At 43.0% G+C, this 20,297-nt stretch overlaps 1 protein-coding gene across 1 annotated transcript in view; it reads left to right on the forward strand.

The window, feature by feature from the left end:
- Window positions 1-10,810: 10,810 nt before the first annotated feature.
- Window positions 10,811-20,297, forward strand: part of LOC123997539 (zinc finger protein 516-like) — an 81,427-nt gene continuing 71,940 nt past the window's right edge. Inside the window, exon 1 of the mRNA XM_046301890.1 lies at window positions 10,811-11,018. The gene's annotated coding sequence lies outside the window, so the exon portion shown is untranslated. The remainder of the gene's footprint in view (window positions 11,019-20,297) is intronic.

Here is a 20,297-nt window from a genome sequence, read left to right on the forward strand (position 1 = left end):
GGGAGGGAGGTTTTAGACAGAGCAGACAAGACCCAGAGCAGGGCCCCAGCCCAGCGAGTAGGAGGATGGGGCACCCTGCTGTGACCAGTCCCTCCTCATTAGATAAGGAGGATGTGATCATTCCTTTGTTTATTTGTATTTTTTACCTTTATTTAGCTAGGCAAGTCAGTTAAGAACAAATTCTTATTTACAATAATGGCCTAGGAACAGTGGGTTAACTGCCTTGTTCAGGGGCAGAACGACAGATTTGGACCTTGTCAGCTCGGGGATTTGATCTTGCAACCTTTCGGTTACTAGTCCAACGGTCTAACCACTAGGCTACCCTGCCGCCCCAAAGGACTGTCTCGATGATGATGATGATGATGATGATGATGATCGATGTGCACATTGAGTGAGTGAACCGTAAAGGCAAAAAGTGTTTTTGCAATTTCCATTATCCTTAGTGTGTCAACTGTGTAGCATCCTATTAATACACATTTCCTTTAGTTGACGAGAGTAAAACTGTTCCACTGTCCCATGCTTAGAAATGTCCTCTAAATGTAACTAAAGGTGCATATTGACTCCATAACATATCCTATAACTACACGCCGACACAAATACTTTGACAGACGATGTGTACTGTGCTTCTCTCAAGTTTGAGATATGTTGTTCTTCACTTGTTTATTGTATTTCAGGGTGTAGAGAGTGTTTTTCTTCAAGCACTCGAACAAAGATGAGAGGAGAGAACAGAGGAAGAGGGAGGAGGGAGAATCTAAAAACCACCCATCCCCCCTCTCACAAAAAGCGGTAGCTCCATGATTTCCTCCATTACCTTCTGATGTTGGCGCTGTTCTTTTCCCTTCTTTCTCTCCCTCTTTCTTTTTCTGAAACAATTCCATCTGCGCTTCTCGCACTTCAGGCTACTGCTGCTTCAACAACAACAAAATGAGTTGCCCTAATGTGAAATAGACTCAATCCTGTCAAGAATGCAACAGGTTTCCCAAACATATGTGAGAAAATGTACTTCGGTTATTCATACAGATAACATAACATTGTAGATGTAGTCGCTAAATTCTGAAATGTACTCATATCTCACTCCTAAAAGCTGGAAACATTTTCTCATTCACCTGTCGGATGATACTATATATCTCAAAGTCAGCTGGGCTTCTGTTGGCTTCAGCTATTATTGTCTGGAGTGTGTGTGAGTGAGTTCTTTTGTGTGTGCATGTGTCAGTTTGGGGGAGGGGTAGTGTGTCGAGGAGGGAGGAATTGGAGATTGGGGATTCCAGTTCCTCTATTTTTTTCCTCTACTCACTAAACTGAAGCGTTTGTCTAATTACAAGACGGGTTGAGCACTCAGCCCTACACAAACAACAGCTGTCTCTGACACACACACACACACACACACACACACACACACACACACACACACACACACACACACACACACACACACACACACACACACACACACACACACACACACACACACACACACACACACACACACACACACACACACACACACACACACACACACACACACACACACACACACACACACACACACACACGTGCAAACACAAACAAATGCACACACGCACGCACGCACACAAGCACACACACACAGTACTTACTTAGATGTAATTAGTGTGATCAAGATGAGTGAGGAGATAAGCAATAAATCTACATTGAGCCTGTGAATGTCCTAGTATGTGTTATACTGGTCTTGCAATATAATTGTACTTTGACATTTCAATTCTATAGACACCTAAAAGCAAGGCATTGGATTTGCATTATTTTGTAATATCTAATTTTAAGAATAAGTATTTAGGTTTTATTATGAGTCTACTGAGGATATCTCAGCAGCAATGTGCTAGCTGGAGAGCCCAGTCAATTGGGCTAATAGAATCCTAATGTCAGACCATGATGTGTATCAAAACCTTTAGAAGCTGCCGAGATGGTAAAATAAGATGATCAAATCAAGTAAAAAATCTAATCAAATGTTATTTGTCACCTGCTTCTTAAACAACAGGTGTAGACTAACAGTGAAATGCTTACTTCCTGGCGGATCGCCCCCAGGTGGTAAGGATAGGTAACAACACATCCGCCATGCTGATCCTCAACACAGGGGCCCCTCAAGGGTTCGTGCTCAGCCCCCTCCTGTAATCCCTGTTCACTCATGACAGCACAGCCAGGCACGACTCCAACACCATCATTAAATTTGCCGATGACACAGCAGTGGTAGGCCTGATCACCGACAACAACGAGACAGCCAATAGGGAGGACGTCAGAGACCTGGCTGTGTGGTGCCAGGACAACAACCTCTCCCTCAACGTGATCAAGACAAAGGAGATGATTGTGGACTACAGGAAAAGGAGGGCCCAAGCACGCCCCCATTCTCAGAGGAGCAGGTTGAAAGCTTCAAGTTCCTTGGTGTCCACATCACCAACAAACTAACATGGTCCAAGCACACCATGACAGTCATGAAGCGGGCACGACAAAACCTATTCCCCCTCAGGAGAATGAAAAGGTTTGGCATGGGTCCCCAGATCCTCAAAAGGTTCTACAGCTGCACCATCAAGAGCATCCTGACTGGTTGCATCACTTCCTGGTATGGACACTGCTCGGCCTCCGTCCGCAAGGCACTACAGACGGTAATGTAAACGGCCCAGTACATCACTGGGGCCAAGCTTCCTGCCATCCAGGACCTCTATACCAGGCGGTGTCAGAGGAAGGCCCTAAAAATTGTCAAAGACTCCAGCCACTCTAGTCATAGACTGTTCTCTCTGCTACCACACGGCAAGCGGTACAGGATCGCCAAGTCTAGGTCCAAGAGGCTTCTAAACAGCTTCTACCCCCAAGCCATAAGACTCCTGAACATCTAGTCAAATGGCTTCCCAGACTATTTGCATTGCCTCCCCCTCCCCCTCCCCCTCCCCTCTCCACACCACTGCTACTATCTGTTGTCATCTATGCATAATCACTTTAATTAACTCTACCTTCATGTTCATGCTACCCTCAACTAACCGGTGCCCCCACACATTGACTCTGTAGCGGCACACCCCATATATATTGTTATTTTTGACTGCTGCTCTTTAATTACTTGTTACTTTTATCTCCTATTCTTATCCATATGTTTTAAAACTGCACTGTTGGTTAGGGGCTCGTAAGTCAGCATTTCACTGTAAGGTTGTTGTATTCGGCGCATCTGACTAATAACATTTGATTTGATTACTTACGGACCGGGCCGTTCCCAACAATGCAGAGAGAAAGAAAATAGAGAAATAATAAAAAAGTAATAACATATAACAATAAATACACAATGAGTAAAAAATAACTTGGCTCTATTTACAAGGTACCAGTACCAAGTCGACGTGCAGAGGTATGAGGTAAATGAGGTTGATATGTGCAAAACATATAACTAGGAATAGAGTGACTAGGCAACAGGATGGACAATAAACAGTAGCAGCGTAGGTGAAAAGTTTTTTTTAAAGTATGCAGATAGTTAAATAGTTAACCAGATAGTTACGGGGACAAATGATTTAGCAGTCTGTTCAGGGTCCTGTTGGTTCCAGGCTTGGTGCACCGGTACCGCTTGCCGCGTGTTAACAGAGAGAGCAGTCTATGACTTGGGTGGCTGGAGTCTTTGACAATTTTTAGGGCATTCCTCTGATAGTGCCTGCTATAGAGGTCTTGGATGGCAGGGAGCTCGGCCCCAGTGATGTACTGTGCCGTACACACTGCCCTTTGTAGCACCTTGTGGTCAGATGCCAAGTAGGGATGCAGCCAGTCAAGATGCTCTCAATGGCGCATCTGTATAACTTTTTCTACAATTGCATGCCAAATATTTTCAGCATCCTGAGGGCGAAGAGGCATTGTTCTGCCTTTACTTCACGACTGTGTTGGTGAGTGTGGACCATGATATGTCCTTAGTGATGTGGACACAGAGGAACTTGAAGCTCTCGACCCGCTCCACTACAGCCCTGTCGATGTGAATGGGGGTTTACTCGGCCCTCCGTTTCCTGTAGTCCACGATCAGCTCCTTTGTCTTGCTGACGTTGAGGGAGAGGTTGTTGTCCTGGCACCACACTGCCAGGTCTCTGACCTCAATATACTGTAGGCTGATCAGCTCTGATTAGGTCTACCACCGTAGTGTCGTCAGCAAACTTAATGAATGCTGTTGGAGTCTTGCGTGGCTATGCAGTCGTGGGTGAACAAGAAGTACCATCTAAGGCACTGCATCTCAGTGCTAGAAGGTCAGTGCTGGTTCGAATCCAGGCTGTATCACAACCTACCGTGATTGGGCGGCACACAGTTGGCCCAGTGTCTTCTGGGTTTGGCCCGGTGTGGGGCGTCATTGTAAATTAGAATTTGTTCTTAACTTACTTGCCTAGTCAGGAAGTCCAGGATCAAGTTGCAGAGTGAGGTGTTCAGTCCCAGTGTCCTTAGCTTAGTGATGAGTTTGGAGGGCACTATGGTGTTCAATGCTGAGCTGTAGTCAATGAACAGCATTCTCACATGGCTGCTCCTCTTGTCCAAGCGGGCGCGGGCAGTGTGGAGTGCAATAGAGATTTCGTCACCTGTGGATCTGTTCGGCGGAATGCGAATTGGAGTGGGTCCAGGGTGTCTTGGATGATGGTGGTGATGTGAGCCATGACCAGCCTTTCAAAGAATTTCATGGCTACAGATGTGAGGGATACAGGTCGATAGTCATTTAAATGGATTACCTTGGCATTCTTGGCCACAGGGACTATGGTGGTCTGCTTGAAACATGTAGGCATTAACAAAATGGCATGTTTTGAATTAAATGACTGGTGGCTCACTCTACCTGATGAACTGTTACATGAAGTGTTACAATGACAAATAAATAAGGGGCTTATGTACAGGTGCCATTTTAGAACAATGTCATTGGACAACCTAAGCAGCAAAAAGTGCAACCAGCTAGCCAGTGACGTTACAGTACGACAGCAAACGTCTTGTATTGGAGTGTGCCAACGTAAAATGAGCTTGATAATCAGAAAATTTCACGTGCTGAGTTGCCACTCACACAGGCACACAGACACAACCATACACACAGTGTTGGTAGAAATGTATGTTCGACATGATTCAAGGGATAGTTCACCCAATCTACAAGATATTGGCTTCCTTACCCTGTAAGAGGGCAAGGTAAGACATTAAACCATGCTTTGGTTATGTTTACCTGGCCACTATCCTCAAATGCTAACTTTTTAGCATTACAAAACCAATACAAGTTAATATTATGTTAGCATTCTTTGCTCTTCATATCCAAATCATCTTAAAGTTACTATACCCCTAAATGCATAAGTGCATATTTTGCATTATTTTGTCACTATGAATAGCATCAAATACACTATATATACAAAAGAATGTGGACACCCCTTCAAATTAGTGGATTCAGCTATTTCAGCCACACCTGTTGTTGGGAAAGGCCCTTTCCTGTTTCCGCATAACAATGTCCCGTGCACAAATTGAGGTCCATACAGAAATGGTTTGGAAGAACTTGACTGTCCTACACAGAGCCCTGACCTCAACTCCATCGAACACCTCTGGGATGAATTGGAACGCCGACTCCGAGCCAAGCCTAATCGCCCAACATCAGTGCTCGACCTCACTAATGCTCTTGTGGCTGAATAGAAGCAAGTCCCTACAGTAATGTTCCAACATCAAGTGGAAAGCCTTCCCAGAAGAGTGGGGGCTGTTATAGCAGCAAAGAGGGGACCAACTCCATATTAATTCCCATGATTTTGAAATGATATGTCCGACGAGCAGGTGTCCACATATTTTTGTTCATGTTGTGTACTTCCTTCAAGGGCAGTGGGGTTTTCAACGAATTGTCAACAAGTAAAAGCCGTCTTAATGCATTCAAACAGCTACAAATGACCCTGCTAGAGGCAAGCGCAGCCCTGTATTTAAAAGATACTGATGAGGAGGGAAGGTTTTTCCTTCCTTTCTCCTCCATATAATGTGTCCTCAGCCACATACGATGAGACCATCATTCAAAGAGAAACCATGCATGGCAAGGAATGAGAAAGTACTTCCTGCCTCTGCGCTCCAAAACAGGATATGTATACAATGTATTCAATAAGCTGTAAAGGTAGGGTACGATGACAATGTGCAGTTCAGGAATCATATTACACTCTTTGTATCTTTGTATAAAACACATACATTCACGTCATAGACTCCTGGTGTTTTGTTTTTGTTGTTTGTTCTTGCGGCACCTGGTCTGTGTGCATGCTTCTCTTGCTTTGAATGGTCTCGTTCCTACACGTGTGGCAGCCGGGACTGCATGTGTGAGTGAGATAGGGGGGATACAGTGGTTTTGCAGAAGGGAGTATAGTGTGTGTGTGCATGTGTGTGTGTCTGCATGTGTGTTTGTGCCTGCGTATGTGTGTGTGTGCCTGTATGCATGCGTGCGTGCGTGCATATCTGCATGAGTGAGTGTGTGCCTGCATGCAAGTTGGCGTGCAGATATATGTCGAGGAGAGTGGGTTTTAGACAGTGATAATTCTGGTGAAGAGAGGCAGAGGAGGGGTAGGTGGGTGGAGAAAGGAGAGCTGAAGAAGACAATGTCAGCGCTGCAGTGGCATCACTGTGTGCCATATCCATCAGGCTCCCTCCTCCTCCTCCTCCTCCTCCTCCTGCAGTCACTGCTGTTAAAATGCACTGCCAGAGACACACACACACACACACAGCCCCCACAGGAAATGGGTTCACTTCCTGGGTTGGCTACTGGCTGCGCAGGAGTCCACTTTCTCATCCAAGATAGGATTAGCATGATATTACATGATTACACCACATGATTATATTAGCGGAGGAGGATGCAACCTGGGACTTCCCAATCAATTGCCTTATTCCCTGTCTGAGGCAGTACTTGTCAACACAATCACACACCCAATGAACAATGACGGGCATCTATTCATATTACACAACAATGTGGACCTGCATCAATATCCACTTCAATAGTCAAATGCAGACGAGACCAATGTGCAATGCCTAGATGTCAAGTATCGTCACCTTTTTATTAACGGTGCATAACACATTATTACAAAAGAACAGCATTTTAATGTGTGTGTGACGCCGTATGGTGTTCACTACCAACCCCGGTTGGTTGCCTGTTCTGTTGGCATTGATAACAGGGGTTGTTGTGATGTAATGCTTTGTGTTGCATGTCAAGGCCTGTGGTCGGATGTGTTCCCCGGTCCTGAACGACGTGGCTAAAATAGCATGATCAATGATGGGGGCGGATCCCCTCTCTAAAGCCACAGTGGAACATGATAAGAGGGAAAATCAAACAGTGCTTTAAAAAGACAGCGAGGTGGAGGAGAGAGACAAGGGGGGAGGAGAGAGAGAGAGAGAGAGAGAGAGAGAGAGAGAGAGAGAGAGAGAGAGAGAGAGAGAGAGAGAGAGAGAGAGAGAGAGAGAGAGAGAGAGAGAGAGAGAGAGAGAGAGAGAGAGAGAGAGAGAGAGAGAGAGAGAGAGAGAGAGAGAGAGAGAGAGAGAGAGAGAGAGAGAAAGGGGGGCGTTAAGGAAACTGATTAAAAAAACAACGAAGGATAAGGGATAGAAAACAGAGGGTAAATAGAGTGTTAGTTATTTGGCTCTTATTCAAAACAAGTAATCTGATATATCACATGAATATTTGATATTGTATAGCCTTATGGTGGGGATTGCGTGTGCTCATGATGTGGTCATTGGCCGTGAGGTAACAAAGCCCTCCCCTTCAATCCCAGTGGTAAGGCAGTAAGGTTATCGGTGCACACCAAACAGCTGACAATTAGCAAGGTGTCAAAATTTCACTGGGAGATAATTGAGCACAAGGGGCTGTGGTGTCAGTCAGTTGTGTAACACACCTTCACTGTTACTACAAACTAACTCAACTGAAGGGCTTTTAAAAATATAGTCTCTGTCGCGTTCCTGTATGAGTGGAATATTACATAGCGTATGGCATTGTGGTGAATACAAGTAGAAGCTATTAAAAGCCTGTCCTGAGGTTAGGACCAGCATGTGATTGTGTGTGTGTGTTTGTGTGTGTGTGTTTTTGTGTGTATGTGTGTGTGAGTGCGTGTGCACTACCCTAGTTACTTGTGTGTGAGTATGAATGAAGCCTAGAAGGCTAGGGTGACATTGCTTCGAATGACTCGTTGAAGTTTTGTTTACAACCCTGAAAGCAGCGTTATTGCAGTGTGAATAAAGAACCTGCAACAGGACGTTTGACAAATGACAGGGAAGCCTCTTGAATGAGTGGCTTACAGAGGACACCTTGTCTCTTGACCCTCCTTGCCTCTCAGATGGTAGAGATAGAGGGAGCTTGGAGTACGACCCCTCTATTGTGACAAGATGCATCTCAGAGCACTAGTCTAAGTCACTGCAGAACAACTTAAAGAGGAAGGGAGCTCTAGAGCCATGGTGTTATTATATGATATTGTGTGTTACTGTACACATGTACAGTGCATACACATTTTTTAAAAGGGTAAGTACCTCTCCCAAAATAACGGTTTGTCCGCTTGTCTTTGTGTATGTGTGTGTGCGCGCGTGTGCGTCTGTGTGAATATACAGTGCCTTCAGAAAATAGTCAGACCCCTTGACTTTTTTCACATTTTGTTACGTTACAGCCTTATTCTAAAATTGATGAAATCGTTGTTCTCCCTCATCAATCTACACACAATAACCCATAATGACGAAGCAAAAACAGGTTTTTAGAATATTTTGCAAATGTATCATTTAAAAAATATTTATACTGTATATATATATTACATGTACATAAGTATTCAGACCCTTTACTCAGTACTTTGTTGAATTACCTTTGGCAGCGATTACAGCATTGTGTATATTTGGGTATGATGCTACAAGCTTGGCACACCTGTATTTGGGAAGTTTCTTCCATTCTTCTCTGCAGATTCTCTCCAGCTCTGTCAGGTTGGATGGGGAGCATTGCTGCACAACTATTTTCAGGTTCCAAACTTCTTCCATTTAAGAATGATGGAGGCCACTGTGTTCTTTGGGACCTTCAATGATTCAGAAATGTTTTGGTACTGTTCCCCAGATCTGTGCCTCGACACAATCCTCTCGGCACTCTGCGGACAATTCCTTCGACCTCATGGCTTGGTCTTTGTTCTGACATGCACTGTCAACTATGGGACCTTATATAGATAGGTGTGTGCCTTTCCAAATCATGTCCAATCAATTTAATTTACCACAGGTGGACTCCAATCAAGTTGTAGACATATCTCAAAAAATGGTCAAAACATGTTGTCGCTTTGTCATTATGGGGTATTGTGTGTAGACTCCTGAAAAAAAATACTTGATCAATTTTAGAATAAAGCTGTAACCTAACAAAATGTGGAAAAAGTAAAGGGGTCTGAACATTTTCCAAAGGCACTGTATATGTGCATGCCCATGGAAGCCATTGTGAGCTGGAGGGTGGTGTGTCAGTGCATACCGATTCAAGGCCTTGTGGTTGATAAGATGTGTCAGTGGCTTAAATCACTGGTACATCAGAAGTTAGGAAGAAGGCTTCTTCCCTATGCATGTTAAGAAAACACCCCTATTCATGGCTTACTCACTGCAATGCAGATGTGAATCTACCCACAATCTAAATTTAACTCAAAGTGTAACAATTTAAATGTATTATCATATTATCTAGGCCTCTTAGTTTAAATTCAACCTACCTTAGACTAAAGTCAATTTAGGCTGTTCAAGAAATAACCCTCAATTTATATTTCAAATCGGTGTGCTTATACAGCCTTCCTATGCTAGTGAATCTACAAAAACCGGCCAACCTACCACGCAGATATTTTTTTCACTGAAAAAATATATGATTATTTTGACCTCTTAACACCACAAGTTGATTCCACTGTATCAAAAATAATAGATTATGTTACAACATATCCTGTATTAATGCAATTGACAAATTAATACACTTTGCTTTTAGCTATTTTTACAGAATAAAAATGTAATTACACCTTTGTAAAGGTTTTAATATAGCTAATGCATGTTTAATGAAATATATTTTAATAAAATGCCATGGTGTTGCAGCGAACGGAGGGAGCGGGAAGCTTACTGGGTCTCTGGAAAGGCAAACACCGTATGAATCGTACCAATAGGGTTAACTCACTTTGTGGAATTGTAATGTGGCTCAAATAACGAGGGCTTCACTGCCCTGTCGGAGCAGGAAGGTACGTCCCCATGCTTCGACTAACTTCAGTCTTACGATGCAATCCGATGGCCCCACTGCCCCCATCCCATTTCTGACACCGATATAGCTAACGAAGGGCGTGGGAAGCGAACCAGGGCCTATGTGAAAGGCATACAACCAACGCACCTTGCCAATATGTTAACTCGGTGGGAATTGAAACGTGGCTCATATATATACAGTATATTACTTATAATTACTTAGGCCAATTAGAAGTTAGCCTAGTTGAACTAGCCTATCTGTTTGGGATTTATCTGATTCCTCTGTCTGTAACTGCATGCATTCCAAACGGCTGTTGTCTATGACGTCCGTAAGCAGGTTTGAGAACCTGTCTGAATTGAATCCAAATGATAACACATTTGATACTCAATATTTTGGCGAATATACAAGTGTTAGGCCTACATGTCATGTCGTCGTGTATGTCAACCGAACACTTTATTTAGTATAGTATCAATAACTTTGTGCTGATGGAGACAATAGTAAATAGTTCATTTAATGCGGGAGAGACCATCCACAGCACTGAAAGGTGTTTCTATGAAACGATCGAGGCGCAAACGTCTTGGTTTTGCTCATAACGTAACACAGTCCAGGAAATAGGCTCTACTTAGGAGTTAAAGAAGCAATTGGAGGCTTTGCTTATCGTCATTGCTCGAGAGGAATCAAGCTCTTAGTGCATTGAATGCTTGGAGACCGCTGACTATCCCTATGTCACAGTGGTTTCGACTCACTCAATCATATGCACTTCAACATACAGCGCATGCTGCTTTCGCCTATTCTTTGGGAGTGCTTGCAGGATATGTTTCGATCACACACTTGCACACAGGTACGTAACTATATTAGATTACATTGATGTTTCGCTTCCGTGTGTTTTGGTGAGGGTGTTGAATGGCAGCCGAGTCGAGGAGTATGAGTAGGAATATGAGCGAATACGAACCTATTAACCCACTCGAGACTATATCAAACAAACCAACAAACATAATACACGTTCCATTAGCAATAGTCTGTATTGGTATCAATGACGACGTTAGTACGTGGTTATATCATATGGTTTTGATAGAGCTGCCCTAATATAGGCTACCTTTGCTTTGTCATATTCTTGAAAATGTGAAGTTGAAAACGTTGCTCTGTTATCATGCAACATCAAAACCCAAGGGATTAATCAGTTTGGAGGAACGTTATTGGAAGAGCTTGGTTGACTAGATTGATGACTGTTGTTATATAATCATAGTCAATTATTAAATGGTTATTTAGTAGACTTTGTTGTTTGTTCCTTAAAACAGGCAGAGACAGAGGAAAACAACCATATTAGGAAGTCAAATGTCCTACACATAGGCCTAATGGACATGCCATAGTTGTCATTTAGTTAGAGGAACATGGCACAAATGTCATGCGTACATAATAGCTGATTTTGAGATCGCTGACTCAAAAGTCCCCAACATCTTAAATAGCCTACCATCAAAATTATTTGGAGTTCATTAACATGTGGCGGGGGTGGGGAGTCGAAAGATGCGGGCTGAGTGGGGGTGTCGGGAAACAGCACAACTTTTGAACCACATGGTATTCATGTTTTATTGTCCTTCATAAACTTCAATAAACCATTGTGGACGTATGTCCTATGCTCTATATGGGGAAGCCTCAATCTCCTATACATGGAGATGTGTGTGACATTGTGGAAGGAAGAAAAGCAGGAGGGATGTGCCTTAACAATCGCAAAGTAGTGTCCACGTAGCGCAAGGGAGAATATCACAAGTCTGCGCACAGATTTCCGGCAATTAGGCTAAGCGTAGCCTATTCAAACCTCGTATATAAAAAAAACATGTATTTACATATTTGACTTGTTTTATTTACTGGCACAAAGGCTATAGGCACAGTACCCACATCTATTGCCTTATAGGCTAACAATGAAAGACGAAGGCCTAAACAATTTAAGCCAGCTGTGGGTTAGTATGCAATGAATAATGTTGATAAAACTTTTCTGTTTCCCTTTTTTCAACCTCGAGCTGCCTGTCCTCGGTTCTAGTTGCAGGGACGTCACGCGGGTGCTCTACATTCTTAGCGCAAGTGACACGAGAGAGAGAGAGAGAGCGGGTGACAGACAAACAGACAGAGAGAGAGAGAGAGAGAGCATGGAACCTGTACAGTCCTAGGGCAACAAGAGAGCAGCGCGAGGAAAGTACGCTAGAAACGTGTCATGCAATGGAACTAATAATGCATAGAATAAAAATATGATAGTGGAACCGGCACTCTCGAAATAGTGCCCCAAGTCGTCTAGGCCTATCTGGAGTAATTCCCTCATACTGCATAACCATATCTCTCCTAAGGGAAAACGGTTGTCCACTGTCGTACTGGGAAGGAAGTAGCTACATACATATTATTGTTCCTGGTTGCAGTTCGGAATAGTATTATAGCCTCAGACAGACTTCTTTGACTAGCCAAAGATTCAAAGCATTAATTTCCTTGCCCCTGTGAATACAGTGTTAGTTTTACTTGATGAGGAATGGGAGTGGTCATTAAATTAGGCTACTATTTAGTTTTATTTGCTTTTGCCCTGATTTGAAGAATGTCATAACATCAACACATGGCTGTTTTGTTTCGAGGACATTGCAACAATGTATCAGTATAGCAGTGTACTTGTCTGGCTACATTTCGGCAACAATGTAGTGTACAATCAGTGAGTGTTTTGAATGACCCTGCATGCTGAAAAAAGTTATGATGTAGTCCTACAACAAGACAAAACTTGAAAGATGGAAAAATAACCTGACATGTTTGATACAAAGCAGACTTTAGCAGGCTTATAACAGTGCAGCGGTCAGCATTGGGGACAGTTTCCTTAGCCTTTGCACACCTGTTTCACAGGATGCAGTTGTTATCTCTGGCGGAGTCAGGTTTCAGATTTATAGGAAAATTGTATTCACCTTTCAAAAGTCCGCTGATGAAAACTTTTTTTTTTGCGACCCACAATCTCTTCCGTGACATTTGGACACGATTGCAACACATGACGTAGCCTAATTGTTATTCTCCTTCATAACTGAGTAGCAAATGAAATTAGAATGATAATCCACCGGAGAGCCGCAGCCTGATGTAATAGGACGTAATGTTATCTTCAAATTCATTACAGTGAAAAGGTATCCATCCAACCTTTTTCTGAGCGTAAATCAAGTCGCATAAACAAAATGTCATGACAGGCCTGATGGAAAAGTCAAATTTTGTCGGTAAACTTTCCAAATGTCAACTAAACAAATAGGCTATGCAAGGTGGGATATTTTTGTGTTGGTAAAATGTATTATGCGAGAAATGGCTCTGGAAATGCTTGTGTGCGCAAATATTGATGTAATAACCGTTATATCAATTTGAAGTCACCAAATGAGATGTTATTTAGTCCTCCCACTACGACTCGGGAAAGCATGCAGTTTATTAGGCTACAGGTGAAAAAACAGGTTGATGAAAGTGCAAGGTGGCAAAGCAACATCCAATAACAACATTCACCTTTCCAATAAACATCAAAGGGTCTTATTCTGGTGGCATGGTGATCATCAATGCTTGGCTGCAGTTTGACAAATAATCATAATCTCGCTCTTTTGTCCTTAATAATCTCATCATGTAGGCTATACCTGCGCTGTAGGCCTTGTACGCAGTCTGTTGGTTAGAGCGAATGCGCATGTGCTAATACCGGATTGGGCACATTAGCTAAATGAAGCTTATTTTTTTGTTTGTGACAAAACCATTAGTAGAGTTTGAAAATGCGTCGGAAATGATTTTCATTTGTATTTTTATTAGGTACATGGGAATTTAACCCTCTATGGCATGACTTTTTTTTGTCGCTGGGGAAAACGATATGCTACGAGGGTACTGAAACACCAAGGTTTTCTATAATACATATAAGTGGAATAACGAAAACAAGCAAAAAATTCATTAGAAAAAGTTTTATTTTGACAAACATCAACCACAAATGGTTCCGACCAATCACAATCAGAAGCTTTAAAGTCAAAACATCAAACAATCAAACGAACAAACCACTACTAATTACAACTAACACCTCATGTAGAAATGTTTCTCACATTTCATATGAGCATATAGACCAACATCCAAATGTCTGTGTGTGTTTGTGTGTGTGGAGGGGTTAGCCCGTGTGTGCGGGTATATGTGCGAGTGTGTCGGAATGTGTGTTTGCTTGGGTGAACTGTTTGAATCAGTGTTTCTCTTTTTGACAAAGCATATTTTGATTTCCTATTCTGTGCGGAACCTCAGGAAGCAGTTGCTGGTGGATGTGAAACAGAGATGGACATCACATTTCCAGGCACTTGGCTTTTGGTGTACATGTGCACCCTGGCACCTTGCATCTCCCCTTTCTTTCAGCCATAATCATCCAGTAGGCTGTGGCATCCAGGCACCCATCAGGGACTAGAATTGGAGCAGCGGGTCCTCCTCTTCTCCTCATACTCACCGGCAATTGTGGAACCTCGACGACTAATCTTGCGCTCCCGACTCTTTCCACTTTGGCATAGGCCTTCAGCGATGTATAACTTGAAGGTTTGCAGCTTCATTTGTTCCTTCCTTCTCATGCCAGTGCCTTCACAATCTCTTTCGGTAGAGCCGCCAGGTGGTCACAATGATCATATCCAAGAAGTGGAACACCAGCTGGTGGTACCACTTCTTTGATCCAATTTTGTTCCGGTACAGTGCAATCAGTGAGTCAAGCAGATCCACCCCACCCATATTCTTGTTGTATTCTTTCACCACAGCAGGGCAGGGGACTTTGGTGATCGTCTTTTGAAGACAACGTTGCCACTTGCTCCCACATCTGCTAGCTCAGGGTTGTACAACTCTCCCTTTGCAGATTTCTGAGTTGTGCGGGACACCATCAGAGCCAGCCAAGACGAGTATCTTGTAGCCCCATTTCTTTGGTTTTGATGGCAGGTATTGCTTCAATCTATTTCTTCCCTTGAATGCGACCATCTGCTCATCAACAGCCACCTAGATAGATGTCAGTTTTGAGGTTAAATGAGTGACCAGTGGTCAGATTTTGTGGAGTGGATCATCATTTTCCTCCTGTCTCTCTTCATTGTTACTGAAGTGCAGGGAATTTTTTGATGGCCTCCCATCTATTCAGTATCATGGTGCCAGCTACTTGGGACACTTGGCAGGCTTTGTTCCAAAACATGAAGGTGCCTGGTAAACCAAACAATGACATGTACACCACAATACTCAGGAACTGCTCCAATTATTTTGTAGTGAGGTTAAGGGGCTTGTTTGCATTACATTGTATCACATATAGATTTGACTGCCCTACAATAACTTCCAGAATGTCTTCAGATAAAAACTGCTTGAAGTACTGGAGGGGGGACATGATATCATCAGATCTTGAAAGCAGTTCCTGCCATTCTGAGTAAGCATTGAAGTACGCATTGTGGTGTGTTCTCCATCAGGGTAGGCGTGGAACATCAATCTCTGCTACATCTTCATCCTCAGACTCAAGTCTCATTGTCAACAGACATATACCCATCTTCATCCACTGACACGCACACACACACACACACACACACACACACACACACACACACACACACACACACACACACACACACACACACACACACACACACACACACACACACACACACACACACACACACACACACACACACACACACACACACACACACACACACACACACACACACACACACATTACTTTGCTGACTGACCCCTAACTGACCCCTGACCTCCTAACTGTCTCTCAAACCTGATTCGGGGATCCACTCTTCCTGACTCTCCTCAAGCTCTGTCCTCACTGTCAGAGGGAATGACCCTAACTGCTTGATCATGTTCCTTCCGTCCATAAAATACTCTTGTGTCCATTTCCTGTAAGTATCAGTAGATAGTAAAGTAAATACATTGACTGTTGACTATGGTCATAATTATGCTTTCAAGCACATCTCCACACTTTAGCATGATATTGCCAGAACAAAAGTGGTCTAACTGCACATTGTTGCCCTTTGGCAACGAACCAAAAAACAGAGTTTTAGTATATAAATAAAAACGAAATAAGTCTTTAAACAATCAAACATACTTCTATACATACTCATGCACATGTATATATTTTTTTACATAAAGTTATTTCAATTTAAACATGTTAAAATTGATTTTATCTTACCAATTGGTGGCTCTGTGTCTCATGCGGCTTTGCTTCTCTGATGAGGAAATGTGTGTTTTATGCAGATTTTATAATATTAACTGTTGCAATTGGATGGAAACCTAGCTACTAACCATGTTTCCATCCACTGTTGTTATGCGAGTAAAGTCATACCATTTGATAAAATTAATATTGACAGCTGTGATTTTCTAAATGTTGACAGAAAATTTTTCATTTGAAAATGGTGGTGGAAAAGCCTTTATGCAATATTTTGATATGATAACCATCATATTCAATGTAAACTTGAAGTCACGCGATGATATGGTGTCTGGTCCTCACACTATGACTTGAGAAACCATGCAGTTTATTAGGCTACAGATTAAATAAGTTATTATGCACTTCACAGGGTGTTGAAAGTGCACAGTGATTTTGATGCTTTTCTATAAATATCGAGGGTCTTATTCTGGTGACATGATGATTGAGGCTTGACTGCCATTTGACAAATACAAATATTCTCGCTCTTATCCATAATCATCTCATGTAGACTAGCCTACCCGCACAACCAATCTGCGAGCTGTCGGCTAAAGCTCACATGCCAAGACCACAGTAGCCACATTTGCTATTTAACTCAACAGCCTTTGTGACAAACTCTCAGTAGAGTTGAAAATGCAATGGAAACACATTGAACTTTCAACTTGTTTTCGGTACATGAAAACGTAAGTGACAAAGTACATTTTGCGTGCACTATGTCATCACGGATGGATTTTTCCGCAACAAGTCTGTTTGGTCGGAACACGTCAATGGTGTTCTTTATGTGGAATTTAGAATATTCACATTAAAATCTGGCGCCAATTGAATGGAAACCAAGCTTGTGACTCAATGCGTTAGATTTGTATGGCTTTGTGAGAATGACACTTGACAGGCACATTTACCAGACTTTTTGTAAGTTAAAATTTTTACAAGAGTAGGGGATGTTATGGCTGTTGTGTCAGTTGAATTAAAGTCTGACATGAATTGAAATATTATGGTCATAATAGTCTAAAACTAAAGTACAGTACCAGTCAGAAGTTTGGACACACCTACTCACTCAAGGGTTTTTCTTCATCTTTACTACTTTCTACATTGTTGAATAATAGTGAGGACATCAAAACTATGACATAACACGTGATGGTGCTTTGATTGTGACACTGTCTGTGATTTATTTAGAATTCAAGGCACACTTAACCAGCATGGCTACCACAGCATTCTGCAGCCATCCCATCTGGTTTGCGCTTTGAAAAAAAAAAGATTTCACCTTTATTTAACCACGTAGGCTAGTTGAGAACAAGTTCTCATTTACAACTGCGACCTGGCCAAGATAAAGCAAAGCAGTGCGACACAAACAACAACACAGAATTACACATGGAATAAACAAACATACAGTCAATAATACAATAGAAAAAAGTCTATATACAGTGTGTGCAAATGAGGTAGGATAAGGGAGGTTAAGGCAATAAATAGGCTATAGTGGCAAAATTATTACCATATAGCAATTAAATACTGGAGTGATAGATGTGCAGAAGATGAGTGCAAGTAGAGATACTGGGGTACAAAGGAGCAAATTAAATGGGGATGAGGTAGTTGGATGGGCTATTTACAGATGGGCTATGTACAGGTGCAGTTATCTGTGAGCTGCTCTGACAGCTGGTGCTTAAAGTTAGTAGGGAGATATGAGTCTCCAGCTTCAGTGATTTTTGCAGTTTGTTCCAGTCATTGACAGCAGAGAACTGGAAGGAAAGGCAGCCAAATGAGGAATTGGCTTTGGGGGTGACCAGTGAAATATAACCTGCTGGAGCCCTACGGGTGGGTCCTGCGGGTGGGTGCTGCTATGGTGACCAGTGAGCTGAGATAAGGCGGGGCTTTACCTAGCAAAGACGTATAGATGACCTGGAGCCAGTGGGTTTGGCGACAAATATGAAGCAAGGGCCAGCTAACGAGAGAATACAGGTCACAGTGGTGGGTAGTATATGGGGCTTTGGTGACAAAACAGATGGCACTGTGATAGACAGCATCCAATTTGCTGAGTGTTGGAGGCTATTTTGTAAATGACATCGCCTACATCAAGAATCTGTAGGATGGTCAGTTTTCTGAGGTTATGTTTGGAACATGAGTGAAGGAGGCTTTGTTTCGAAATAGGAAGCCGCTTTCTAGATTTAATGTTGGATTGGAGATGCTTAATGTGAGTCTGGAAGGAGAGTTTAGTCTAACCAGACACCTAGGTATTTGTAGTTGTCCACATATTCTAAGTCAGAACCGTCCAGAGTAGTGATGCTGGACGGGCGGGCAGGTGTGGGCCTCGATCGGTTGAAGAGCATAGTTAACACCGTATCCAAAGAAGGGCCAGAAGTATACAGAATGGTGTCGTCTGCATAGAGGTGGATCAGAGAATCACCAGCAGGAAGAGCAACATCATTGATGTATACAGAGAAGAGAGTCGGCACGAGAATTGAACCTTGTGGCACCCCCATAGAGACTGCCAGAGGTTTGGACAACAGGCCCTCCGATTTGACACACTGAACTCTGTCTGAGAAGTAGTTGGTGAACCAGGCGAGGCAGTCGTCTGAGAAACCAAAGTTGTTGAGTCTGCCAATAAGAATGTGGTGATTGACAGAGTCGAAAGCCTTGGCCAGGTCGATGAATACAGCCGCACAGTATTGTCTCTTAATGATGGCGGTTATGATATCGTTTAGGACCTTGAGCGTGGCTGTAGTGCACCCATGACCAGCTCGGAAATCAGATTGCATAGCGGAGAAGGTATGGTGGGATTCGAAATGGTCGGTGATCTGTTTGTTAACTTGGCTTTCGAAGACCTTAGAAAGGCAGGGCAGGATGGATATAGGTCTGTAGCAGTTTGGGTCTAGAGTGTCTCCCCTTTTGAGGAGATGGATGACCGTGGCAGCTTTCCAATCTTTGGGGATCTCAGACGATGCGAAAGAGAGGTTGAACAGGCAAGTAATAGGGGTTGCAACAATTTTAGAAAGAGAGTGTCCAGATTGTATAGCCCGGCTGATTTATAAGGGTCCAGAATTTGCAGCTCTTTCAGAACATAAGCAATTTGGATTTGGGTGAAGGAGAAATGGGGAGGCATGGGCAAGTTGCTGTGGGAGGTGCAGGGCTGTTGACTGGGGTGTGGGTATCCAGGTGGAAAGCATGGCCAGCCGTAGGAAAATGCTTATTGAAATTCTCAATTATCGTGGATTTATCGGTGGTGACAGTGTTTCCTAGCCTCAGTGCAGTGGGCAGCTCGGAGGAGGTGCTCTCATTCTCCACGGACTTCATAGTGTCCCAAAATTTTTTGGAGTTTGTGCTACAGGATGCAAATGTATGTTTGAAAAAGCTAGCCTTTGCTTTTCTAACTGCCTGTGTATATTGGTTCCTAACTTCCCTGAAAAGTTGCATATTGCGGGGGCTATTCGATGCTAATGCAGTACGCCACAGGATGTTTTTGTGCTGGTCAAGGGCAGTCAGGTCTGGAGTGAACCAAGGGCTATATCTGTTCCTGGTTCAAAATGTTTATTTTTTATTTTCTATTATTATTTTTTTGAACGTTTACTTAACTAGGCAAGTCAGTTAAGAACAAATTCTTATTTTCAATGACGGCCTAGGAACAGTGGGTTAACTTTCTGTTCAGGGGCAGAATGACAGATTTGTACCTTGTCAGCTCAGGGGTTTGAACTTGCAACCTTCCGGTTACTAGTCCAACACTCTAACCACTAGGCTACCCTTGAATGGGGCATGCATATTTAAGATGGTGAGGAAAGCACTTTTAAAGAATAACCAGGCATCCTCTACTGACGGAATGAGGTCAATATCCTCCCAGGATAACCGGGCCAGGTCGTTTAGACAGGCCTGCTTGCTGAAGTGTTTTAGGGAGCGTTTGACATTGATGAGGGGTGGTCGTTTGACCGCAGACCCATTACGGACGCCGAC

This window comes from Oncorhynchus gorbuscha, linkage group LG15 (genome assembly GCF_021184085.1).
Source record: "Oncorhynchus gorbuscha isolate QuinsamMale2020 ecotype Even-year linkage group LG15, OgorEven_v1.0, whole genome shotgun sequence".
In the NCBI taxonomy this organism is placed as follows: domain Eukaryota; kingdom Metazoa; phylum Chordata; class Actinopteri; order Salmoniformes; family Salmonidae; genus Oncorhynchus; species Oncorhynchus gorbuscha.